At 34.9% G+C, this 27,877-nt stretch overlaps 1 long non-coding RNA gene across 1 annotated transcript; it reads right to left on the reverse strand.

Moving 5' to 3' along the window:
• Positions 1-27,684, reverse strand: LOC141560731 (uncharacterized). The gene is made up of 3 exons (XR_012487800.1): positions 27,570-27,684; positions 10,179-10,339; positions 1-2,869 (listed from the first exon to the last, which is right to left on the reverse strand). It is a non-coding gene; the product is annotated as an uncharacterized LOC141560731 (long non-coding RNA).
• Between the last annotated feature and the right edge of the window lie 193 nt (positions 27,685-27,877).

Raw genomic sequence — 27,877 nt, forward strand, 5'->3', positions numbered from 1 at the left:
TAGAGATTAGAGAGCTTTTAATATTTTATTTGAAAGGGAGAGATTTATTGGGACCAAATGGATCCATGGTTTGGTTCCAGGGCTGAATGAGACTATTGTCTCCAAGAATCCAGCAAACAATCTGAGTTTTTAGTTCTCAATGACATATACATATACATATATATATATATCTCAGATACAAGGGTAGACTGAGGCAGGGGTGGAGTCAGAGTGCTGAGGCCGCTACAGGACTCTGACAGGATAGGGGGAGGCACCAGACATTCTGGGATTGGGAGAGGCATTTTGATAAGTAGGAAGGGCTGGGGTCATGAAGTCTAAAATAGAAGGTCTTTTATTCTGATTAGGAGGAAAGGGTGGTGTTGCAGGATTGACCAGAACAATTAGAAACTAAGGCAGAATAATTCAGGGAAACTGAGTCAGGATAATAAAAGAGAATGGTGGAACAACATTTCACACTCTCTTTCTTCTGAGTATTAAAATCATTGAATTACCTTCCTCTAGATAGGTCTTAGCACCATAATTTTGACCAAGCCTATTGAAGCAAATAAACAAAATAAAACTAGAAAAATGCAAGGATTTATGGCTAGGACAAGTCTCTCCCTGATAACCCCAGAGTTAATCAGCATTACAAAAGGCTCCTTATTGCTAGTATGTCTGGTCCTCTGCAGTTGGGATATCTCAGCCAGAGAATCCACTTTGAGATGACAGTTCACTATGAGTTAAGTCTGTGATCATTTCTGCATTTAACTCAGCCTCTGCTTGTATAGGGAGTAGCAGTGCACAGGACAGTCTTGCTGCCCAAATAAAGAGGGGCATCCCAAGTCTGTCAAAGACTCCAAATGGAGAAAAAGTGGTGTCTCGTGTAGTTCCACCTGTCCTCTCTTGATAGAACAGGAACTGCTACTAGGATCCAGATTTCTGAGCAGATGATGCAGTTAGCAGACAACCCCAAACTATTAGAGGCCTGATAACAAACTGCAAGGCCTTTTGAGAATGCTGAAATACTAATTAAGGGACTGGGGTTACAGGAGTGGAGAAACAGATCAGAGAGACTGTCAGTTCCAGGACAGGTATTTGATTTCTTGTTGTTTCCAAAAAATAATCCAAAAAACTGAGTCTGCCAGGGCAATTCTGACAGAATAAGGGATTTCAAAGTTAAAACATAACCAGCAAATCATAGTCCAGTAAATTTAAGCAAGGAGTAAGAACGAAAAGGACTGTTTAAATAAGGCAAAGTGAATAGGAATTGTTTCCATTCTTTCAGGTATTTTTGACAAAAATACACCAGTTTCCCCAATTTCCTATCTCTTCCTCCCCCCCTTTTTTTTTCTCACAGAAAAGAATTATCAAATAGCCATTCCACATATAAATGAATCAAAATTCCTATACGTAAGACTGGTACAGTAAGTTTCCTAAAAATTCCTCAAATATGACAGCAATAGTTACACTGTTTTTAACAATTTCCTTCCCAAATCTTTTTTTAAAATTTATTAATTTTATAATTATAACTTTTATTTTTGACAGTACATATGCATGGATAATTTTTTTTTTTTTTACAACATTATCCCTTGTATTCACTTTTCCAAATTTTCCCCTCCTTCCCTCCACTCCCTCCCCTAGATGACAGGCAATCCCATATATAATAAATATGTTACAGTATATCCTAGATACAACATATGTGTGTAAAACCAAATTTCTTGTTGCATGGTAAGAATTGGTTTCTGAAGGTATAAGTAACCTGGGTAGAAAGACAATAGTGCAAACATTTTACACTCCTTTCCCAGTGTTTCTTCTCTGGGTTTAACTGTTTCTGTCTATCGTTGATCAACTGGAACTGAATTGGATCTTCTCTATGTTGAAGATATCCACTTCAATCAGAATATATCTTCATACAGTATTGTTGTTGAAGTGTACAGTGATCTCCTGGTTCTGCTCATTTCACTCAGCATCAGTTCATGCAAGTCTCTCCAAGCCTCTCTGTATTCATCCTGCTGGTCATTTCTTACAGAGCAATAATATTCCATAACATTCATATACCATAATTTACCCAACCATTCTCCAACTGATGGACATCCATCCAGTTTCTAGCCACTACAAAAAGAGCTGCCACAAACATTTTGGCACATACAGGTCCCTTTCCGCTCTTTAGTATTTCTTTGGGATATAAGCCCAATAACAGCAATGCTGCGTCAAAGGGTATGCACAGTTTGATAACTTTTTGGGCATAGTTCCAAATTGTTCTCCAGAATGATTGGATTCTTTCACAACTCCATTGACAATGCATCATTGTCCCAGTTTTCCCACATCCCCTCTAACATTCATCATTATCTTTTCCTGTCATCTTGGCCAATCTGACAGGTGTATAATGACATCTCAGAGTTGTCTTAATTTGCATTTCTCTGATCAGAACATTCTTTCATATGAGTGGATATAATTTCAATTTCATCATCTGAAAATTGTCTGTTCATATCCTTTGACCATTTATCAATTGGAGAATGGTTTGATTTTTTATAAATTAGAGTCAATTCTCTGTATATTTTGGAAATGAGACCTTTATCAGAACCTTTAATTGTAAAAATGTTTTCCCAATTTGTTACTTCCCTTCTAATCTTGTTTGCATTAGTTTTGTTTGTACAAAAGCTTTTTAATTTGTTCTTTCCCAAATCTTAAACACACAGTAATAGATGACCCAATCAGGATTTCCAAATTCCTCATATCAGTCCAAAGTACTCTAGAAGCAGGGACAATAGTCTCTCAAAAACTGCTTCAGGCTGGGCACTGGCGGAGACTCTTAGTCCATTCAGAAGATATGTGTGGTGTAGCGTGCTGGCAATCAAAGCTGATCTGGGTCCCAGAAGCAAGTCAATACCTGTAATATGACCAAGATTGAGAACAAAAAAACACAAATCTAACAAATAAAGGTTAGAACAGTAGAAAGACTCGGTTCACCAGACTGCTGCAAAATGTAAAGAGCCAGCAGCTTCCTATATAAAGAGATGAGTTTGCTTAATAGGACAGGTAAATGGCTGTCAGCTATAGTCCCAAATAAATAGCAGTTCGGTCTCATAGACCAAACCTTTTAAAAAACTCTTGAATATCATAAACACAATATCCAGAAACAGATAGATGATCAGGCTTTTAAGTACTTATTTGCCCGAGTATTTAGGATATAATGATGACATATAACCAGATTGGAAACAGCAAAGAATGCAGGGACATAACTATAACATAATATAAGCAGTTAAAATTCAGTTTTCAGCACATATAGGATAAAATAGCTAAAATTCATTTTTTACTCCAGTTAATTGTCCCACTAATTGTTAGAGGGTGGAGCATTAAAACTCCCAAATAGTATTAACTATAAGCCCAATAAATTTTACTTCCAATAACAAATTTCATTAATCAAAGTTTCAGATAAATCCTAACAAGTATTTACCATAACCTTATATTTATAACAGTAAGAATTTGTCTCAGTAAGTTTACTTCTTTCATATCTAAGTAGACAGTTTCATAAGTGAACATTATACACACAAATAATTTTGCTTTTAAAATACCCAATGGGGGGGGGGGCAGCTAGGTGGCAGCTAGGTGGCGCAGTGGATAGAGCACCAGCCTTGAATTCATGAGGGCCCAAGTTCAAATCTGGTCTCAGACACTTAACACTTCCTAGCTGTGTGACCCTGGGTAAGTCACTTAACCCCAGCCTCAGGGAAAAAAAATTAAATAAAATATCCAATACATACACAAATATTTCAAATTATATATTGTCCATAACAGAAACATTTTCAAAAGGACAAAAAAGAAAAAAACATTATTATTTTCAAAGGCTCTTTAAATGACCTCAGGATGACCCAATAATCAATTAAGGCTTAGATAGAATATCCTATACAGAATATCTTAATATCACATAAAAGAATCCAAGAGGTTCTTTATATATATATATTATATTTTATTTTATAATTATAACATTTTTTTTGACAGTACATATGCATGGCTAATTTTTTACAACATTATCCCTTGCACTTACTTCTATTCAGATTTTTTCCCTTCCTCCCCCAACCCTCTCCCCCAGATGGCAAGCAGTCTTATATATGTTAAATATATTACAGTATATTCTAGATACAATATATGTGTGTAGAACCGAATTTTTTGTTGCACAGGAAGAATTGGATTCAGAAGGTAAAAATATCAGTTTACATTCATTTCCCAGTGTTCCTTTTCTGGATGTAGCTGGTTCTGTCCATCATTAATCAATTGGAATTGGATTAGCTCTCCTCTATGTTGAAGAAATCTACTTCCATCAGCATACATCCTCGTACAGTATCATTGTTGAAGTGTATAATGATCTTCTGGTTCTGCTCCTTTCACTCAGCATCAGTTGATGTAAGTCTCTCCAAGCCTCTCTGTATTTCTCCTGTTGGTCATTTCTTATAGAACAATAATATTCCATAACATTCATATACCATAATTTACCCAACCATTCTCCAATTGATGGACATCCATTCATCTTCCAGCTTCTAGCCACTATGAAAAGGGCTGCCACAAACATTTTGGCACATACAGGTCCCTTTCCCTTCTTTAGTAGTTCCTTGGAGTATAAGCCCAGTAGTAGTATGGCTGGGTCAAAGGGTATGCACAGTTTGATAACTTTTTGGGCATAATTCCAGATTGCTCTCCAGAATGATTGGATTCTTTCACAACTCCACCAACAATGCATCAGTGTCCCAGTTTTCCCACAGCCCCTCCAACATTCATCGTTATTTGTTCCTGTCATCTTAGCCAATCTGACAGGTGTGTAATGATACCTCAGAGTTGTTTTAATTTGCATTTCTCTGATCAATAATGATTTGGAACACTCTTTCATATGAGTGGAAATAGTTTTAATTTCATCATCTGAAAATTGTCTGTTCATATCCTTTGACCATTTATCAATTGGAGAATGGCTTGATTTCTTATAAATTAAAGTCAATTCTCTGTATATTTTGGAGATGAGGCCTTTATCAGAACCTTTAACTGTAAAAATTTTTTTCCCAATTTGATACTTCCCTTCTAATCTTGTTTGCATTAGTTTTGTTTGTGCAGAAACTTTTTAATTTGGTGTAATCAAAATGTTCTATTTAGTGATCAATAATGGTCTCTAGTTCTCCCTTGGACACAAACTCCTTCCTCCTCCACAAGTCTGAGAGGTAAACCATCCCATATTCCTCCAATTTATTTATGATTTTGTTCTTTATGCCTAAATCTTGGACCCATTTTGATCTTACCTTAGTATGTGGTGTTAAATGTGGGTCCATGCCTAGTTTCTGCCATACTAATTTCCAGTTTTTCCAGCAGTTTTTGTCAAATAATGAATTCTTATCCCAAAATTTGGGATCTTTGGGTTTGTCAAAGATTAGATTGCTATTTTTATTCACTATCTTGCCCTGTGAACCTAACCTATGCCACTGATCAACTATTCTATTTCTTAGCCAATACCAAATGGTTTTGGTGACTGTTGCTTTATAATATAGCTTTAAATCAGGTACACTTAGACCACCTTCCTCTGACTTTTTTTTCATAAGTTCCCTTGCAATTCTCGATCTTTTATTCTTCCATATGAATTTTGTTGTTATTTTTTCTAGGTCATTAAAATAGTTTCTTGGGAGTCTGATTGGTATAGCACTAAATAAATAGATTAGTTTGGGGAGTATTGTCATCTTTATTATATTCGCTCGGCCTATCCAAGAGCACTGAATGTCTTTCCAATTATTTAAATCTGACTTTATTTTTGTGGCAAGTGTTTTGTAATTTTGCTCATATAATTCCTGACTCTCCTTTGGTAGATATATTCCCAAATATTTTATACTATCGACCGTTATTTTGAATGGAATTTCTCTTTGTATCTCTTGCTGTTGGATTGTGTTGGTAATGTATAAAAATCCTGAGGATTTATGTGGATTTATTTTGTATCCTGCGACTTTGCTAAAATTCTGAATTATTTCTAATAGCTTTTTAGCAGAGTCTTTGGGGTTCTCTAAGTATACCATCATGTCATCTGCGAAAAGTGACAATTTGATTTCTTCATTTCCTACTCTAATTCCTTGAATCTCTTTCTCGGCTCTTATTGCCAAGGCTAGAGTTTCTAGTACTATATTGAATAGTAATGGTGATAGTGGGCAACCTTGTTTCACTCCTGATCTTACAGGGAAAGGTTCTAGTTTATCACCATTACACATGATGTTTACTGAAGGTTTTAAATATATGCTCCTTATTATTTTAAGGAATAGTCCATTTATTCCTATACTCTCAAGCGTTTTTAGTAGGAATGGCTGTTGGATTTTATCAAATGCTTTTTCTGCATCTATTGAGATGATCATATGGTTTTTATTAATTTGATTATTAATATGGTCAATTATACTAATAGTTTTCCTAATATTAAACCAGCCCTGCATTCCTGGTATAAATCTCACTTGGTCATAGTGTATTATCCTGGGGATGATTTTCTGAAGTCTATTTGCTAATATCTTATTTAAGATTTTAGCATCAATATTCATTAAGGAAATTGGTCTATAGTTTTCTTTCTCAGTTTTCGATCTACCTGGTTTAGGTATCAGTACCATGTCTGTGTCATAGAAGGAATTTGGTAGGACTCCTTCAATCCTTATTTTTTCAAATAGTTTACATAGCATTGGAGTTAGTTGTTCTTTAAATGTTTGGTAGAATTCATCTGTAAATCCATCTGGTCCTGGGGACTTTTTCTTAGGAAGTTGGTTAATAGCTTGGTCTATTTGTTTTTCTGAGATGGGACTATTTAGACTACTTACTTCTTCCTCTGTTAATCTGGGCAAGCTATATTTTTGAAGGTATTCTTCCATTTCATTTAAGTTATCGAATTTATCGGCATAAAGTTGAGCAAAGTAGCTCCTAACTATTGTTCTAATTTCCTCTTCATTAGTGGTGAGTTCACCCTTTTCATTTTCAAGACTATCAATTTGCTTTTTCTCCTTCCTTTTTTTAATCAGGTTTACTAAGGGTTTGTCTATTTTGTTGGTTTTTTCATAAAACCAACTCTTAGTTTTATTAATTAATTCAATAGTTTTTTTACTTTCAATTTTATTAATCTCATCTTTTATTTTTTGAATTTCAAGTTTTGTGTTTGGGGGTTTTTAATTTGTTCCTTTTCTAGCAATTTTAGTTGTAAGCCCAATTCATTGGCCCTCTCTTTCTCTATTTTATGCAAGTAGGCCTGTAGAGATATAAAACTTCCCCTTATTACTGCTTTGGCTGTATCCCACACATTTTGGTATGATGTCTCATTATTGTCATTTTCTTGGGTGAAGTTATTAATTATGTCTATGATTTGCTGTTTTACCCAATCATTCTTTAGTATAAGATTATTTAGTTTCCAATTATTTTTTGGTCTATTTTCCCCTGGCTTTTTATTAAATGTTATTTTGATTGCATTATGGTCTGAAAAGGATGCATTTACTATTTCTGCCTTACTGCATTTGATTTTGAGGTTTTTATGCCCTAGTATATGATCAGTTTTTGTATAGGTTCCATGAACTGCTGAGAAGAAAGTATATTCCTTTCTGTCTCCAGTTAGCTTTCGCCAAAGATCTATCATATCAAACTTTTCTAGTATTCTATTTACCTCTTTGACTTCTTTCTTATTTATTTTGTGGTTTGATTTATCTAATTCTGAGAGTGCAAGGTTGAGATCTCCCGCTATTATAGTTTTGCTATCTATTTCCTCTTGCAGCTCTCTTAATTTCTTTTTTAAGAATTTAGATGCTGCACCACTTGGTGCATATATGTTTAATATTGATACTGCTTCATTATTGCTGCTGCCCTTTAGCAGGATATAATGCCCTTCCTTATCTCTTTTAATTAGATCATTTACTGTTTTTGCTTGATCTGAGATGAGGATGGCTACTCCTGCTTTTTTGGTTTTGCCTGAAGCATAATAGATTCTGCTCCACCCTTTTACTTTTAGTTTGAATGTCTCACCCTGTTTCAGGTGTGTTTCCTGTAAACAACATATAGTAGGATTCTGACTTTTAATCCAGTCTGCTAACTGCTTCCTCTTTATGAGGCAGTTTGCCCCATTCACATTTATGGTTAGAAGGACTAATTCTATATTGCTTGCCATCCTATTAACCCCTGCTTATGCTTTTCTCCTTTCCTTCCCTTTTACCCTCCTATCCAGTATTAAACTGGTGAACACCACTTGCTTTTCACAGCCCTCCCTTTTTAGGATCCCTCCCCCACCTTAAAGATCCTCCCCTTATTTTACCCCTTTTCCTCGAAATTACTGTATTCCCTTCCCCTTAGCTTACTCCTTCCCTTTCACTTTTCAATGAAGTGGAAGAAGTTTCACCATAAATCGAATATGTCTATTGATACACACTATGTTCATCTCCCTCCTTTCTTTCTCTCAGATATAATAGGTTACCTTTGCCTCTTCATGAGATGTAGTACCACCACTTTACACTTTTTTATGATATAATCTCCTTTCCACCTCTAGTTTCTAAGACAAATTGTACATATGTTCTTTACATATTTTTTTGACAGAAGTATAGTTCTCAAGATTTCTTTTTACCTTTTTAGAAATCTCTTGAGTTCTGTATTTGAAGATCAAACCTTTTATGTAGGTCTGGTTTTTTCATCAAAAATAGATGGAATTCATTTATTTCGTTAAATGTCCATCTTCTTTCCTGGAAAACGATGCTCATTCTTGCTGGATAAGTTATTCTTGGCTGCATACCAAGTTCCTTAGCCTTTCGGAATATCATATTCCAGGCCCTTCGTTCTTTTAATGTGGACGCTGCTAGATCCTGGGTTATCCTTATTGTGGATCCTCCATATCTGAATTGCTTTTTTCTAGCAGCTTCCAATATCTTTTCCTTTGTCTGATGGTTCTTGAACTTGGCCACTATATTTCTTGGCGTTTTGATTTTAGGGTCCCTTTCAGTAGGTGATCGATGAATTTTTTCAATGTCTATTTTACCCTCTGTTTCCAGAATGTCTGGGCAGTTCTCTTTGATAATTTCCTCAAAAATGGTGTCCAAGCTCTTTTTTTTTCTCCCATTTTTCAGGGAGTCTGATTATTCTCAAATTGTCTCTCCTGGATCTGTTTTCCAGGTCTGTTGTCTTTCTGCTAAGGTACTTGACATTCTTTTCAATTGTTTCATTTCTCTGGTTTTGCTTGACTACCTCTTGGTTTCTCCTGGAGTCATTCATTTCTACTTGTTCCAGTCTAATTTTCAATCATGTATTTTCTTCACTCACTTTTTTTATATCTCTTTGTAATTGTCCAATTGAGTTTTTATGTTCTATGGAATTTTTTTCCATTTTATCCATTTTATTTTTTAGAGAGCTGATTTCTTTTTCCAGCTCACTAATCCTGTTTTCCTTGGAGTTGTTTACCTTTTCCAGCTCACTAATCTTGTTTCTCAATGATTTGATTTCTTTATCCACTCTGTCTTTGAATGCATGGGATGACTTCTCCAGGCTCTTTCCAAGCTTCCCTTTCCTTTTCCCATTTCTCTTCCAGCTCTCTTGTGAGAGCCTTTTTGATTTCCTCTATGAGGTTCTTTTGTATTGAGGAGTAGCTTATATCCCTCCCAGGGGATACATCTGGGGACAGTCTGTTCCTAGTCTCCTCAGCATTTGAAGTCTGCTCCCTCTCCACACAGAAGCTGTCAATGGTTAGAGCCCTTTTGAATTTTTTGTTCATTTTGTCAGAGTAGGAATCAAAGAAAACAAACTGACAAGAGAAACAATTGGTCTGTTTTGGGGGGATGGGGCTGGATGGTATTAATGGGCTTCCTCTACAGATTGGGGGTAGGGCAGCAGAGAGCCACTAACAGAACAGCAATGACTGTACTGAGTCTGCACTCCGAGGCTCCGAGAACGCACCGAGTCAGTCCAGGTGGGGGTTGGGGGTGGCCAGGCTCTGAGAGATGCTGGCTTTCTGGGGTTTTAATCTTCACCTCTGGTGTTTACACCCTCTCTGCTGCTCCTGGCTTGCTTCCAAGACGGAGCATCCACACTGGGGCAAAAGCCCTTTCACAGAAACGGCAGAGATCACACCCCTCCCCCTCCGGTCTGAGCTGTGTGAGCTGCCTGTCTCGCTCTGGCTGTCTGCCCTCAGTCTGTGCCCAGTATGTTTGACCCTCCCCCGAGCAAACACAGACCTTTTCTGGCGACTTTCAAGGATGTCTTCTCTTGGTGATCATTTGTGGATTTCTTTCTGGGTCAAGCATTAAGTCTGAGGCTTGTCATGAAGTAAGTTCTGAGAGAAAACGAGGAGCTCAAGCAGCTGTCTGCCTCCACGCCGCCATCTTGGCCGGAAGTTCTTAAATAAGAAATAAATAAGAGGTTCTTTAAAAATATTAAACTTTTAGAAATATGTTCCTACTGCTGATTAAAAGTAACCCCAGGATTACTCAGGTTGGGAGATATTCCTTGCTACTTTCTTGTTGAAGGGAGGACCCCAGTTGTCTTCCAGTGCCTCACAGAGCCTTTTCCCTTTCTCCCCAGAAATGACTGAGTGGAAATAGTTACAGGGAGATCTTCCTAGTGCCTTGACAAGGATTACAAGGGGCCATCCAGACATAGTATGGTGTAACAGAAAATGTACTAACTCTAGTCAAGGACTTGTATGCAGATTGAATTCTGTCACTTACTCCTTATATATTAGGCAAGCCACATATCCTTTTTGGACCTCATTGATGTGGTCTATAAAATTAGAGGATTAGAGTAAATGATCTCTAATTTCCTTCTAGCTCTTAAATTATGAGCATTCTGTCATGGGCTTAGAAGGGACTGAAAATCTGTAGCGGATCTTTTGTCCTAGAAAGTAAATTTATAGAATCATATCCTATTTTAGAGCTTATCAATCAATACCTACCATGTGTCAGGTATTGTGTAAGGCATTGGATATACAAAAATAAAACTTAAACAATCCCTACTCACAAGTAATTTAGTAGGCAATGAGTTGCCTGTGATTGTCTTTATCTATAAAGATCCCCACATTTATAGAATGTATGAATCCTGATATTGTTTGTAGGTAGGTAGGCCTTAATATGTTTTAGGGGATTGAAAAAGCCCTCCTAAAGTCAAAATTCCATTATTTCATCATCCCCACCACTATTTGTGTAGGGATCGCTTTTAAGAGGACAAAGTCTTTCATTCTAGGATTTAAGAGGAGATTTAAAGTATAAATGCTCTGATTCTAAATTTTAGTGAAGTCCCAAATTAACTCAAATTTATACTGAAGTATATATGACTTTAATATTTGCATTCCAAAGGTATCTTTCACAAATTTCCTTTAACTCCATGATGGCTGACAATTTTGACCAGAAAGAGAAAAGTATGAGGCATAAAAGTTAAATATTTGCTTCCCTACCCTTAAGGAAGTATCATGGATATATTTTGGGAGGCTATGGAAGCAATATTGCCACCTTATATGAACCATCAATTGACACTGCACAAAAATGGAATATGCTGCCTCAGGAGCTTCTCGTAGTAGTTGTCACTGAGAGGAGCCTGAATGAACATTTGTCAGAGATCTTGCAGAGGGGAATTTCTATTTAGCTATGAATTGCATTAACTAGCATCTGCAAACCTAAACTGCAAGATTCTGTGATTCTTTGATTTTGTAAGTAGGAGCTTGTAGTTACAATCACCTGGCAGAGTTTCAAATGGAATTTGGAACTCTAGAATCTTCACTTTTTTTAGCCTGTTAGAAACAATTCACTGATGAGAAATACATTCTATGATACAATAAAACTAAGAAACTAACATCAGATAAACATTGGGTACCACCTCACCCAGGTAAGCTTGTTCATACCCTTTAGGACAACAATACGATGTGGCATGTTGAAGGAGACATGACTCATGAATAGCTGAGAGGGGAGTGGAGAAAGACACTGGGGAAATATGTGACAAGAGAGAAGGTGTGGACTTAAAATGACTTGCAAAAAAATCTGGAACCATAGACATATGGAGAGGAGCCAGCATAAGCAACATGTATCTGAAACCTAGTGCCTGTCCTTCAGAGATTGCTGGCTGGGTGAGACCATTAACAAATACCTCCTCCCACTCCTTTACAGAGATGGAGAATCCCTAAGTATGAAACATTACATACATGATTAGTCAATTAGCTGACAGGGTTCTCTGATAGATTGATGAATTTGGCTGAATTATTCCTCATCTACAACCTATCAGACAAATGGTCATCTAAACTTTACTTGACTGCCTCCAGTCATGGGGAAACTATTACTACCTTTTTTTTTTTTAACAAAAAAAATCATAATCTTTTATTAAGAAAGTTTGGAGAGAGAATCAGCACTTTGTCCTTTCTTTGATGTAAGAAGGTCTTAGTCTTGGAGTCAGGAACTTAAGTACTTAATTTCTCTGGGCCTCAATTTCTCACACTGCAAAATGGAGATAAAATAGCAACTATCTTGGTTATATAAGTATTAAAGGAGATAATACATGCAGAATACTTTCCAAACTTTAAAGTACTAAATTAACATGCACTGATGATGTAAACTGTGCTCCCTGATCCTTGGAGGAGATTGACCTGGACTAAAGAATGATGATTAATTTTCCCCAGACCAAGATCTCCAATTGAATTGTAGCTGGAGATCCATCCCCATGGGAGTTTCCCCTGGGAACAGGAGGGTGGTGCCCCTCCCTTTGGGAGGGATTGAGATTTTAGGGTTTCTCTAACCCAGGTCCATCCCCCCCAAACATCAGAGGGACATAGTTTACATCACTATCATCATTAAGTCCTCAAGTGAATTAAAGTCAGACATGCAGAGCATGAACTTACTGAATTTTAAGAATGAGAAACTATTACTACTTGAGGCAGTGCATTTCTCTTTTGGATTGATCTAGTTCTTTGGCAGCTTTCCTAAAGCTTAAATTTACTTCTGTGTAATTTCCTAATTTTGTCTCCTAGTGCAGATCTAGCCTAATCTCTTTTACATATGACAATCCTACAGATGATGGAAGAGAGCTATGATGTCTCCATATGACAGAAATCAAGGCCCTTCATCATCTTGATTGCCCTCTGGCCCCCCTCTAGCTTAGTTTTTTGGGCCATTGCACCAAAAAGCATAAGAATAAAGACTTGTAAAGGAACAACCATCTGCTGATGATTCACAAAATATGTTTCTTCTTCATTTGTTAAACAAGGAGTTTTGGGCTTGGGGAAGAACATAAACACATAACTCCCTCGCCCCCCAAATACATCCACAAACAAACAAAATAAAATTTCTTGGATGTCATTGGGAAATTCATGTTTAAGTTGAGTGATGTGCTTGGCCAGTAAAGCTGGTTACCTTAAAAAGCAGCTAGATGGTTCAGTATTTAGAGTTGTGGGGCATGGAGTCAGGAAAATCGGAATTCAAATCTGACTTCAGATATTTACTAGCTGGGTGATCATGAGCAAAACACTTAACCTCTGTTTGCCTCAGTTTCCTTAACTGTAAAATGGAGATAATAATCGTATCTTCCAGTGTTTTTGTAACAGCCAAATAAGATAAAATTTGTAAAGCACTTAGCACATAATAGACGCTTGTTCTCTATCATCCTACACTAACCCTACTAATTGACTCCATTTGCCATGTTGCCCTGTTTCCACTTTCAGTTCTGTGTCTATAGAGAGATACAGCTTCTTGCAGAGAAAGCTGGGTATAAACTTTTAAAATGATATACCTATTGCTAGGGCTATGTAACAAAATGGGCCATGAAACATAAATGAACATCTCCTTCTAGACTTGTTCTCATTTTCTAGAGCATCCAAAACAGATGTATTTTTAAATCTTATTTATTGTATTTTATATACAGTTTAGATTTCTTTCTTTCAGTTTCTCCTTTTAGTAATTCCAAATAGTTTATCTCAAGTGTTTATAACTTATGATATCATCCTGAGTCATCAATTAGCAAAAGAATATGGGGATATTGTTTTTTCCCCAATTGCCATTTTGTACCTAATTTAGTTTATATTATTTGTAACTGTGCAGTATGAGCTTTTAGTGGAAGGGATTAAGGGTATTTAAGTTAAACTTTACACAGTGCTTAGGGTAACTTCATGTACACTAAAGTAGAAGAAGGAGAACTGAAGTAGAAGCCCAAATAACCTGAATTTTACCCTAGTTCTATGATAGTAGAAACCTGTTGAAAAAAGTCTTATAACTTCAAGAGATGAATGGTATAATCCAGCTGCTTCTTCTGCAAAAATAAGGATAATGATACATATAATACCTGTCTCAATGGATTATTGCACCAAATGAAATAACATAAGTACAAATTCCCATTTGTCATTTTCTGTTTCCCTATGTTTATAAAATCTACATTTATGTATACTTATATACATATATATATATATAAAATCTCTATTTGATGTGTTATCATATATTGCTATAATACATTTGTATATATATATTAAATTTACCATAAAGTTATATATATTTATTTTATTATATATTATTTCATATGATTTTCCCAACAATCTTGAAATATAGACAGATCAGCTATCATGTGCAGATAATAAAACTGCATCTCAGAGAGATTGTGATTTTTCTCCATTTTTCAGATAATAAAACTGCAGATTTATCTCCATTTTGTGGTAATAAAACTTCATCTCAGAGAGATTAAGTGATTTTTCCAAGTTTATATGGATAGCAAATGACAGAATCTGACTCTTTGGCTTTTGGTCTAAGACACTTTCTATAGGAAAACCTACTATGTAATAGCAAAGGAAAAAATAGTCACAACTAAGGACACAAACACAAATGACATAGGCAGCTCTCAGTTGGCATCATGGGGAAAAGAGAACCTACTGGCTTTTTTTTTTCTTTCTATTTTTGCCTTTAGATATAGAATTTGGGAAGAAAAAGGTGTTAATAGCAATTACCAGTCATCCTGGGAGCTACTCAGGGGAGCTTTTTCTTTGTTTTCATCAAATTATCATTTTTTTCATAGTGTAATATTATGGCATTATATTCATATTACACAATTTATTTACAAATTGTTTTTCCATCATAGTTACAATGACTCACAGCTCTCACAATGTTTTCCTATACCTTCCCCAATCCTTTTACCATTTTTTAACCTCTTACACTGTTACTATATTTTGTATTTTTGTCAATTTGCTGAGTCACTAGAGTTATTTGGATTTGCACTCTTATTATTATTTAGAACCTGTTTTCAAATTGTTGTTAACAATCTGCAATGTAAGTAGATCTTATATATACATTGAGCAAGAGGGAACTTTTTTTTTTAAATGTCAGTAATCAGGTTGTTAGTAGGAAATCCTTGTTTTTGGCCTTTGTGCAAGACATCTTCCATAACAATGACAAAGGCCATTTTCAATAGAATGAAATATATATATATATATCTATATCTATATTGATAGACACACATATGTGTGCATGTATGCATGTGTGTGTGTATATATATATATATATAGAAATATATATATATATCCTCATTTAATATATTTCCCAATGTTAATTACCCAGAAAGTTGTAGAATAAAGTTATCTCTGTAGTCATGCAATCCATATATATTGTTGGGCCTAGTTTTCTATAATTTTAAAATATATTCATCTTTCTTTTCTACTGTGTACATGGATGCACTCACTTTATTTGGTTGTTGAGTTCAGAATTTAAAAGATAAAAAATATAAAATAAAATACATGCAAAAATCACTTTTTTTGCAGGAGCATCTTCAAGGCTATATTTTGTTTTATTGAAAAAAATTCTTTCCTGAAATAGCAAATGCAGAACGATGCTATATTTTTGACTCCTTGTATCTGGTTGTCCCAGCTTATGACTATAAAGATGTCATTTACAATAAAATTATTTGGGAAAATCTACCTATTTTTATTGAAGACGTCTTTGATGTGTGCAATGGCTAATCTCAGAAAGATTATAATGGGGATAAGAAAGCTGTCATATAAATTGGTACTTGCTAATGTCTTCTCAAAAATCTTTTTTTGGAAGCAGTATCATTACATGAACTTCTCTCTTCCTTTGGAGTCTTTTCCTTTTGCATTATTTTGAAAATTTATGTTTTGAAAATTGTCCACAATAGCATATAATTTCATCCATATGAATTTGGTCACATTCAACTGTTCATTATGATTTCATCTCCTTAATTTCAATTACCATTTCTCTACACAGTAGGAAATTGAAGAGTTTGAATTTATCTGTTCTACAATTGTTTCTGACAAGAATCAATCCCTATTAAAATGACATTAAATCTATTTCATTTCATCTCTTTCTGTTGTCCTGTTTCCATTTTAATCTACAAATAATCTTGATGTACATGCAATCTGGTCTTAATACAAGCTTTTCAACTTCATTTTCTTTGCTATTTTTAATAAATTTATGGAATAAAACAAGCATTTCCATAACAAAATCACAAAAAGATGATTGCACATGAAACTGAAAATCTATTATGTAAAACTTGGTATTCTTCTTAATTAAGATGTAATTTTTTTTTTCTTTTTTTCCTTGTTTTTTCTGCCCCTTAAGATGACTCCCATTTGATGAGGTTTGAATCCCCTCATTTCCTGGTGGTGATGAAGTTAGTAGCAATAAGAGAGTTGTTAAAAATCCCCTTTTAATTGGCCGCAGGTTTAAAGTAAAAGAATTTGTTTATTCTTGAATTATTAATGAAAGTTTATTGTTGGATTGAAACCAGTTTGCTAAGAGACTGATTTATATAATGGCAGAAACCTATTGGGAAATGGAATTTTATGCTGAGAATCAGAGGGCAGAGCCTAGCAAATTACTTGGGCCTTCTGCAAAGAATGACTCCAGGTACTGCCCTGTTTTAGGGAGTTTTTAGACTTCAGGAGCCTAGGTTCAAAGGGTTAGATGCTTATCAGTTTTTAACCCAAATCTCCTATTGGAATTAACAACACTTCAAAGGTGTGCTTTTTGACCAGGATATCTAACTGAATTAAAGGCTCTGGCATCTGGGAAAGATAACTTATCTGGGGGGAATATGCCTTCTCCAGAATGTCCAAGGACTCTAAAAGGGATCACAGATCAAAAGGAAATACAGTTTCTTAAAGGGAACACAACTTCAGTAAAGGGAATAGTTTTTCTCCCCCTTCACATTCATACTACACACACACACACATACACACAATATATATACACACATTCATACATACATATACATATATATGTAAAATTTTTCCATATCTACTTCTATTTGCCAGTTCTTTCTCTAGATGCAGATAATGTCTTGCTTCATATGTCCTTTATAGTTAATTTGGATATTTATTATAGTCAAAATGACTTACTCAGACATCCTTTTTTTTTTTAAAGTAAAATATTTTATTGGTGTGTGTTTTTTTTTATTATCCCTACTCTGTCTCTTGAAACAAAGTAAAACAAGAAAAATATAAAACTTCATTTGAAAGTATATTAAATATTCTACATCTGTGCTACCAACTCAACTTATGTATTTTTAATTTTTCAAAATTTTATTTTACTCGCAGTTTATTTTTCAAATTATATATAAAGATGGTTTTCAACTTTCATTTTTAAAATCTTAAGTTCCAATTTTTTTTTTTTTCTGTCTCCCTCCCTCCTTCTATTCCTTACCACCCCATGCCATGCCTAAGAAGCAATCTGATATAGGTTATACATGTCCTTTTTTTTTTTTTTTTTTTTTTTTCCTTGCTGAGGCAATTGGGGTTAAGTGACTTGCCCAGGGTCACACAGCTAGGAAGTGTTAAGTGTCTGAGACAAAATTTGAACTCAGGTCCTCCTGAATTCAGGGCTGATGCTGTATCCAATCCACCTAGCTGCCTCAGTACTTTCATTTCTTAACATATTTCCATGCCATTTTGTCATTCTTAAAATAATATTACTGTTACTGTATACAATGTTCTATTGGTTCTGCTCATTTCACTCTTCATTATTTTGTATAAGCTACTCTATTAATAAATAGTCAAAAGATATGAACAGGAAAGGGTTTTTTGTGAGGTGTTTTTTGTTTTGTTTTGTTTTTTGCTGCTTTATGAAGGATTTTTGCTCATAATTTTCTGACCTTTTCTAGAGTATTTTGCAAAAGTGCTGGTAATCAAACCCATGTTGCCTTTAGCTTCTATATCACACACCCTAACAAGGGAATGGTATTTTTGAAGACTTGGACAGTTTCTGGGCCCTCCTTGAAGCAATTGTTTTAAATCAATTAAATTAGCAGGAAATGAAATTGTACTCAATGTCTTTATTATTTCTTTTTTGGGAGGAGTTTTTCTATTTGCTTAAGCAATTATAATCCTACAAAATATTTTCTTCTTATCTTTATTCTTTCTTCTAATCTGATGCTATTTAAATTAAAGAAAAATCTATTTTTCAAAATTTAGGACTAAAGAAAGATAACTCCCTACCTGTCCAGATTTTTCTATTTGTTCAGTTGTGTTTTTGGTCACTTCTGACTTTTCATGACTCCATTTGGACTTTTCTGGAAAAGATACTTAGAGTGGTTTGTCATTTTCCTTCCCCAGTTCATTTTATAAAAGAGGAAACTAAGACAAACAGGGTTAAGTGACTTGTTCATGATCACACAGATAATAAGTGTCTGAGGCCAGATTTGAATTCAGGAAAATGAGTTACCTTATTCCAGGCCTCTGTCTACTATAACTCCTAGATAGTGTTAGATATAGATATCCATCCATTCACCAAAAATGTAATTTTATTAAAATAATGTAAGTTATATAAGAGAGTAGGAATAACTTGCAAAAAGTCATGTATATTTCATCCATAATATTAAGGAATAAAATTATTGTCATTTCTATGAGCCCAGATATAAAAATTGAATATAATTTGAAAAGAAATCACTTCTTAAATTATTGAAATGAGATAATCTTAGTGGTAATTAGTTTCCCTCCATAGGGTTTCCATAATATCTTTTACTGATTGGAATTTAGAAGACAATTTTTTTTCTTTCTGCATAAATTTTATTTTATTATATTAATCTGTAGTAAAGAAATTAGTAAAAGTTCTCTGAAAGGTTCTAGGTTATTTAATAATGATTCTTTTGTGGTTTTTTTTTTTTGTTTGTTTGTTTTTGTTTTTTTTCAGAATTTAGGTTGGAGTGTTAGGAAATCTGAAAAGTTGTAACAGGTATGATGTTTTCCAGTTTACCATTTTTTCTTCCAGTAGGCAAAATAGAAAGATATATAAAAGGAGCTCTAAGTAACTTATGTCCTTTTCAGTTTTCCGTATGCTTTTTAACTGGATGAAAGCCCACTTCAGACTCTCCCTGTATAGGGGAAGAAGACCCTCCCTTTAAACTTTTGCCAAATTCTTGACAGCCAAAAATAAGTATGACTGCCAGCGTCAGAAATGAACACTAATTTACGCAACTTTCTTTCTCAGGCCACACCTTCCACCAGGAATAGGATGGTGAATTGTAGTTTAGAATTTCTTTGGTTCAGGCCCCCACCCAGAATTTCATAAGATTATAAGATTATTCCTTGACTACTCTGAAGGATTTACAATGAAAAATCATATCCATGCCCAAGAGAAGGAACTGATCATGTCAGAATACAGATTGAAGCCTTCTCTCTCTCTCTCTGTCTTCCTTCTTTACTTAATTTTTCTTGAAGGGTTTTATTTTCATTAATGTGGGAAATCTATGTTTTCTTTCACAACTTGACTTTTATGGAAATATTTTGCATAGTTTCACAGGTGTTTTTATAATTGTGGGTGGGAATAAGGAAAAGAATCTAGAACCTAAAAATTTTAAAAACAAATGTAAAAAGATGTTTTGAATGTAACTGGGGGAAACATTTAAAAGAGAAAAAGATTATAGGATTATCATAAACCTAAAGATGGAAAAAATGAGATAGCATATGCAGTCTAACCCCCTCATTTTACATATCAGGAAAATGGGACACTGGGAGTAAGGTGACTTGCTGAAGTTAAATATATATAAAATATAATGAATACATAAATGACTATAAATATTTATAATATATGATAATTATAAATATATAAAACATTAAACTTTTTATATTTATAAATATAAATATATATAATAAAATGTAAATATATAGGGGAAAACTTTGAACCCAGGTTCAATGATTCCAGAATAGATTTTAATATGCTATCTTTTCAAAAGACTACTGAAACCATAATGACTAAATGGTAAATTTTGTCCTCTCTTGATAAGGCAACCTCTCCACATTTACTTGAAATGCTTAATATCTATGGGAAGTTGCCTTCTGTAAAGATTCCATAAGCTGTATCTGCCATAATATTCTTCTGCTAAGGAGGAAAATCCTTAGCAACTTTTAATATCTGGGATTGGCCACTATTTAAAATAATTCCATTATCTGATCTTGAAGTTTTTTACTCAGTGCTCTCATAAGGTCTCTAGTGTCTCTTTCTTCTTCAAAGCTCAGTTTTGTTCATCATCATCATGGTATCTCTCTTGGTCCAAGTTGTGACATCTGTAATATAAGACAGCAGAGGGAGCTTTTTCCAAAAACTTGTTTAAAGCTTGAGGGCAACAATCTTGTTGGAGTATATATATATACTATGCTACTGTTAACTGGACTCTTGGCAAAGGCATGGGCATAGATCCCTTACTTAGTTATCAATAAACTCTCAAATGTTCTTACAAAATGCCCATCTAAGACAATAAATAACCATATTTTAGAAAAAGAAATTGAACAAGCCATCAATGAACTCTAAGGAAAAAAATGTGCAAGAACAGATGGATTTATAAGTGAATTCTACAAATACTTAAAGAATTTGCCATCAGTGTTTGACAACATGGCTGAAAACATAATATTGAAAAGCATAGGAGCAAAAAAGGAATAATTTATAAGTCACATCTATGGAGAAAGGAAGAACTTATGACCAAATGAGGGTCAGAAAACATGAAATGCAAAAGGATAATTTTGATTATATTAAGTTAAAAAGTTTTTGCACAAGCAAAGCAATGCAACCAAGATTAGAAGAAAAGAGGAAAAATGGAAAAGAATTTTAGAACAAGTATTTCTGATAAAGGCTTCATTTCTCATATACAAAAGAACTGAGTCAAATTTATAAGAAGACAAGTCATTCCCCAATTGATCATTGAAATGATCAAGGGGTATGAACAGGCAGTTTTCAAATAAAAAAAAAATCAAAGCTATCTATAGTTATATGAAAAAATGCTCTAAATCACTCTTGATTAGAAAAAAGCAAAATAAAACTCTGAGGTACCACCTCATACCTATCAGATTGGCTAATATGACGGAAAAGAAAAATGATAAATGTGGGGGAAGATATGGGAAACTTGGGACATTAATGTGCCATTGGAAAAATTGTGAACTGATTGAACTTTTCTGGAGAGCAATTTGGAACAATACCCCAAGGGCTATCAAATTGTGTATATATTCTTTCGTCTAGCAATAGCACTATTAGGCCTGTATATCTAAGAGATCATAAAAGGAGAAAGGACCTACATATATGAAAACTATTTTTAGTAACTTCTTTTTGTGGTAGCAAGGAATAGGAAATTAAGGACATGCCCATCAATCAGGGAATGGCTAAACAAGTTGTGGAATGTGAATATTATAGAATATTATCAGTTTATAAGAAATGATGAAAGATGTATTTCAGAAAAACTGGACTTATAAAAACTGATGCTGAGTGAAGTGACCAGAATCAGAACATTGTACACAGTTATATTGTGTGATGATCAACTATGATAGACTTAGCTCTTTTCAGAATTGCAATGATGCAAGACAATTCCAAAAGCCTCATCATGGAAAATGCTATTCATAACCAGAGAAAGAACTATGGATTGAAGCATATTATTTTCACTGTTTTTAGGTTTTTTGGGTTTTTCCATTTGTTCTGTTTCTTCTTTCACAACATGATTAATGTGGAAATATGTTTACATGATTGCACATGTACAACATATCAGATTGTTTGCTGTCTTGGAGTAGAAAATTGGAAGGAAAGGAAAGAGGAAAAATTTGAAACTTAAAACTTAAAAAAAAAAGAATGTTGAAAGAAAACAAATGCTCTCCTACAATATTGTTGCACAGATACCTCTTTCAAGAAATATTAGAACTGGGTATTTATGTGTCTGGGCCACAATTCCAAATTCCTCTTCATAGGATCATAGACATAGAGCCATAAGGAAGCCATTTAATCCATTCCTTTCATTTTATGGATAAGGAAGCTCAGCAATACCCAAGGACACAGAGATAACAAGACTCTGAGCCAGGATTTGAATTCAGTTTATTCTATAATATACTCCATCTTCACATATCTCCCTCCTCCTTGCTCAGCTCATCATTCTTACATCATACATGCCCCAATAGGATGAAAGGTATATTGTTTATTATATACCATGTTTCCTTATCACCTATGAGCTTCCCTTTACCCTTGATCATCCTTACTTGAAACCTCAGTAGGATCCAAGGGTATAAAGTTTCCTAAGAGGAATTGTAGTCTTGGGGTGACAAAGAAAAGAGTATCTTCAAGGCTATCCTAGGGGAATCCCACTACAACTGATTTTGTACTTTCAGGAGAGAGGTGTGTGGGAAGAGAAATAATTCCCCACCAGGTAACCTGATGATTGATTATGGGTGAAAGAAAATCTGGTCCAAGGGAGTCTTAGATGAGTCAAAGACCTCAATAGCCAAATTCCAGAGCTGCTTCTTGACTCCATTTCTCCTTCCTCCTTCCCAAATCCATGCTAAATTTTCATTGAAGCTTCCTCCAGTTAAAACTATTCAGCTCTAATCTCTCTGCTATTAGATGTTCCCTTAATCCTTATCATATCTGGACTGCACTATTGTTTTCACTTGTTGGTACAGTGTTCCAGAGTCTTTTATATCTGCCAATATGCTGATTCCATTAATAGAGCCAAGATCCCAAGAATAGGGGTTAAACGATATTCAATGAGCGAGACCTGGCTATTAGTTTTGTTACTCCATCGCCTCTCCCTCTTTATGATAACTCCCTTAATTCCAATCCCTCAAATTCATAGCAAATGTATGATGTGATCAAGATCTCTCTCTCCTCCTCCCTCTTTCCTTCTGTCCCTCTTTCTTTTCCCTCCCTTTCTTCTCCCTCCCTTCCTTCTTCCTTCCTCCTTCCTCTTCTCTTTGTCTGTCTCTATCTCTTTCTCTCAGTATTCACTCTCACATACAAACACCAGAGTAAATGACGCAAATGTACAGACAAAATAGCTTTACACCCAGCAGGGGAGATCTGAGGCACTTTCCCCATACATCCAGCTGGGCAGGACATCCTCAATCTGCTATAGAGAGGTCCACTCTAACCCTTTCCCTTTGTCCCACTTGATTCTCCCAGAGAGAAGAATCAGTTCCTGTCTGTGGAACCTGACACAGTGACCTAGAAGCCAGCCAGGTGAACTCTGTAGACAATAGTTCATGTTCACTTTTTCACCTATCTAATTGCTCAAGGCCCCAGCAGACTAAAATCTATCTGTTAAAAAAATTTTTGCCATGAACCTCATTTGGAGCAAGAGTGGAGCTTGAAAAACAAATGTTCTGTCAGAATTGATGAGGATGGAGAGTAAGCACAGGAGTTACAGGATGCAAACACAGGGCCTTGATGAAATGGTTAATTTGAAGTCTACTCCAGATTGTCAGAAGTTCAGAACCACTTAACCAGCCAGTTCTGCCCTTTCACCTCTGTTTTTAAAATGAGGATAATGCCTTTAGTCTCCTGCCTGCTGCCCAGGGGGATTGTGATGAATGGTGAGTTCTCAACAGGGAAACACTGGAGGCTCCTTAGATAAAAAAAGACTGTCCTTATTTTTCTACTTCCAGATTATGGTTTCTGTACGAAATAAAAGGTTGTGTTTCCTGCTCCTTTGCAGGAGTCAGAGAAGCTATAACCCTTTTCAAATGGAACTTTTGTTCTTTGGCCATAGGTGCTTACCAAGTCTCCTGCCAACCCCAAAGAACAGGCTTTGTTTGATGGTGTAAGCTATCAGATTTCACAAAGGTCACAGTTTCATTCACAACGAGTTTGAGAAGTATGTCATTTTTTTTTTTTTTTTTTTTTTACTATGATCATGCAGGTGAAATTGCATGGACAATGTTTCCTCCTTTCGTTCTTTTTTCCCCTAATGGAATGCATTATAGCCAAAGCCATAGAAAATGTATTTAATTGAGTTTTATATTATGGGATTGTAGAAATATTATTCTAAATTTTCCTATGAAAGGGTTTCATGCATTTTTGAATGCTTTCATGGCTCTAATGCTTTAAGACTTTCTGGACAATTGAAATGCCATCTCCTTCAGAAAGACTTCCCTGAAGCTGTATCCTCTTCCTTACTGATGAGGTTAAGATCCAGCACCAAATGATGGGTAGCAATTCACAAGGGTTTTCTCTTTGCCAAAAGGTACCTTTATTTTTAAGAAGAGTTTACAGAAAAATGAAGAGGTAAAATAGACATGAAGAGTAGTAAAAATGAAATAGGTTTAGGAGACATATAATTAACAAAAAAGGGAGTTTTAACAATTAACAAGGGAAAAGGCAAGTTTCTTAGTGGAACTCCCCAGGAGAAAGGGAATATGCTATGAGGTAGGAGTACGCCATTAACTGGCAGGCTAAATCCATAGAGAAGTTTAAGATCCTAAAAGAGTTAGTTAGCTATATACTGTGAGGAATGGGGGAGGGAGGGAGAGGAATGACCCCATGAAGCATTGGAAGGGAGTGAGAAAAAAGATACTGTAAGGCAGAATTCTGAGGTGCGCTAACCCAAAAGGGATTCAGCAAAGATGGCATAGGTCATGGATAGGTTTATAGGAGAAATTGAACTTTAGAGGTTTTACATCATAATTTGGCTTTCTGATTGGATACAGTAAGATGGTCTTTCCCAAGACTTCAGAGAGGTAGGACTGTAAGGCAAGCTGATCCCCATCAGTGCCCTTGCCTGCTTGCTTCAGGGAGTATTTTGTAATTGCATTAGTACTTCAGGCTTTCTTTGCCAACTCCATCTAGTTATTCAAGATCCCATCAAAAACATTGTTGATCCACAAATATTTTTTCAGCACCTATTATGTGTCAGGCTCTGCACAAAACACTGGGAATACAAATAGAAGTCCAATAATCTCTACTCACAATTATCTTCTCCAGAATTCACAGTGCACTTGGTTTTGCAATTCTTTAAGCATTTATTGTAATAGTCAGGTTTTGTGGTTATCACATTTGGGATATCACACTTCTAGACTGTAAGTAAGATGTGGGCAAGGATCCATGTCTTAGTTGCCCCCCCCACACACTGGTTCTCACAGTAGATATTAAAAGATATTTAGTGTATTATTATATTGAGGAAGGCAATAACTACATGCCTTATATGCTATCAGGATTGAGATTTCAAGGAAAAAAGCTAAATTTTATATTTAGTTGATCTAATTATAAGGTTTTTGGGAACATGTATAAGTGGAAGATTCACTTATATGAGAATAATCAGGCAACACCACATTCTATCTTACTCTCATCTTTGAATCTTCATTTAGTTCTGACTCTAGGAAATAAAATTATACGTATGGCTGAATATCCATGGTTGAAGTGGCTGCTATTTTATATTTGGGTAGACAACTGGAACCGGAACCTTTTCTAAATGCACCAATGGTAAGCTGATTCCAGCTACTTTGAGTATTATCATGAGTAGGCTAAATATAAGGAAGAACCTCAAAACCAGTAACCATGTGAAACAGGTACTATTGCTTTTTACACGATGAATAGACTGAGGTGTAGAAAGTTTAGATGAAAGGCCAGTTATTATTCAACTAGTGAATGGGAAGCAGTGGAACCAAAGACAAGGCTCCTGACTACCATGCAACAGATGTAGAAAGTTCTTGGTAAGGCACCAGTTTGTCTGCATGATCTCTTAATTCTAATTATTAGGTTCTTTAATTCTGCAAGATTAATAGCTGTCAGACACTAGAGCCTAACAAAACTCTTCCAATTCACATAACACATATTTAAGGAGTACCTACATATGTGCATAGCACATTTTGGGCACCTGAGGAAGAGAATATATAGAAGCAAAAAATATTATTCATAATCTAGTAGGGATACAAAGTATATGCACACAAAACCATTAAATAATAATATGTCAAAGGAATAGTACAGTTGAGTTGCATCTTGAGTAAGGATTAGGTTCTGAATTTAGCTTCATAAGGGGAAAAATGAATGATCAAAGTTACCTTCTGTCCCCAGCAGATCTCCCAAATGAATAGCTCCCGCATGGAATATTGGAAGAAATTCCATTAAAAATGTTGGCAAACTAGATCCAATAACTTTAGATAAGATTGAGTTTAAAGGCTGAACTGGGCCCTGATGTGGGCTAAGCTGACGCTAGAACTGGATAAGATTCCATTGCTCTCTTTATTCTCTTGTATTATCTGTCTCTTGTTTTCCTCCTTCAGGTTCATTTCTGGTTCTCTGAGAAGGATGGAAGGATAGGGGATAAAGAACCCATTTTGGTTCTAAGTCCCTCATTGTACAGATAAAGAAACTGAAAACAGAGGTTAGGTGACACAAAGATCACACAGACAAGGTATAGCAGAGGTCACAGAGATACATGGCAGAGGTGGAAAGGTGGCAGATCTTTTGAATCAAAATCATTTCTCTTTATCTATAACATGATGCTTTTCAAAGGTTGGAAAACGTATGATGGGTTCAGGTGATGGACAGGAGTTTATTACTTATTACATGTTAATATGGTAAAATTATTCCATTAATAAAGTAAAATATTTATTTATTTATGATGTTTACCATATTTATCATTACATTACTATGATACTTTACATTACTTGTACTTTACATAGTACTAGTACTACTAGTACATTACTAGTATCATTACTATGATACTTTATATTACTTATATTACTTTTGATACATTACTATGATACTGTAAACAAAGTAAAATTAATGATTTAGAAAAATCATTGCAGAGCAATGAATTGTGGTAAGGAGATCTTAGGAAGCTATTTCAATAACTCAAGCAGGAGATAGAGTACAATGCTTTAGAAAAGAAATAAAAGATAAACATGAGAGACATTGCAAAAGAAGAAATGGAATGACTTCTCCCAAGAGTCATACATAAACAAATGCAAGAGTAAAATCTGAAACTAGAGGTTCACAGATTCTTTTCCTTCCTTCTCGTGATCAAAGGTCTTGCTGTAATGGCAATTTAGAAATTATTTATACATTATCTATCAAGTCATTTTATGTGCTTCTAAAGTCCATATGGGTGTTTGAAAATGCTTAAAAACAGTTTATTTTCTTAGGTAGGTAAATATTTGCCTCAACAATTTCATTGATAGGGCAAAGGTAAACTAGTCTAGTCCATTCTAAATTACTATGTCCCAAAAGGATAGAATACATATTCTTGAGAAGTTCATTAACATATATTTCATATTTAATTTTAAAAAGCTGAAAACCATAGCCAGATCATTAAATATAACTTTGAATTTAAAGTCTCAAAACTTTGCTGAGTAAAAGAGATTTGAAAATTGTATTAAAGGTAATAGTATGCATTCCTTTCAGTGGTCTTACCTACACATCAAGGAGCAGTCAGCATGAGGAATCCTTATGAATTAACTGACTTGTTGATTTGCAATTGGCCTTTGCCTCTTGAAATTCAAAGGTAAGGATGACTTAGCAAAAAGCCTTTGGATAACTTCAACTATGTTAACCATGCATGAAAGAGAACTTTTTTTTTTTTTTTTTTTTTTTTAAACAGTAACTAGAATTCAACTTCTCAGGGCTTTATAGATAAAAATCAATGCCTTGAATAGAAGACCAGCCAGGAAAACAATTTACTCAAGAGTCTGAGTCAGAACCTGACTTTAACTATATGAAAA

Source organism: Sminthopsis crassicaudata, chromosome 3 (genome assembly GCF_048593235.1).
Source record: "Sminthopsis crassicaudata isolate SCR6 chromosome 3, ASM4859323v1, whole genome shotgun sequence".
Classification (NCBI taxonomy): Eukaryota; Metazoa; Chordata; class Mammalia; order Dasyuromorphia; family Dasyuridae; genus Sminthopsis; species Sminthopsis crassicaudata.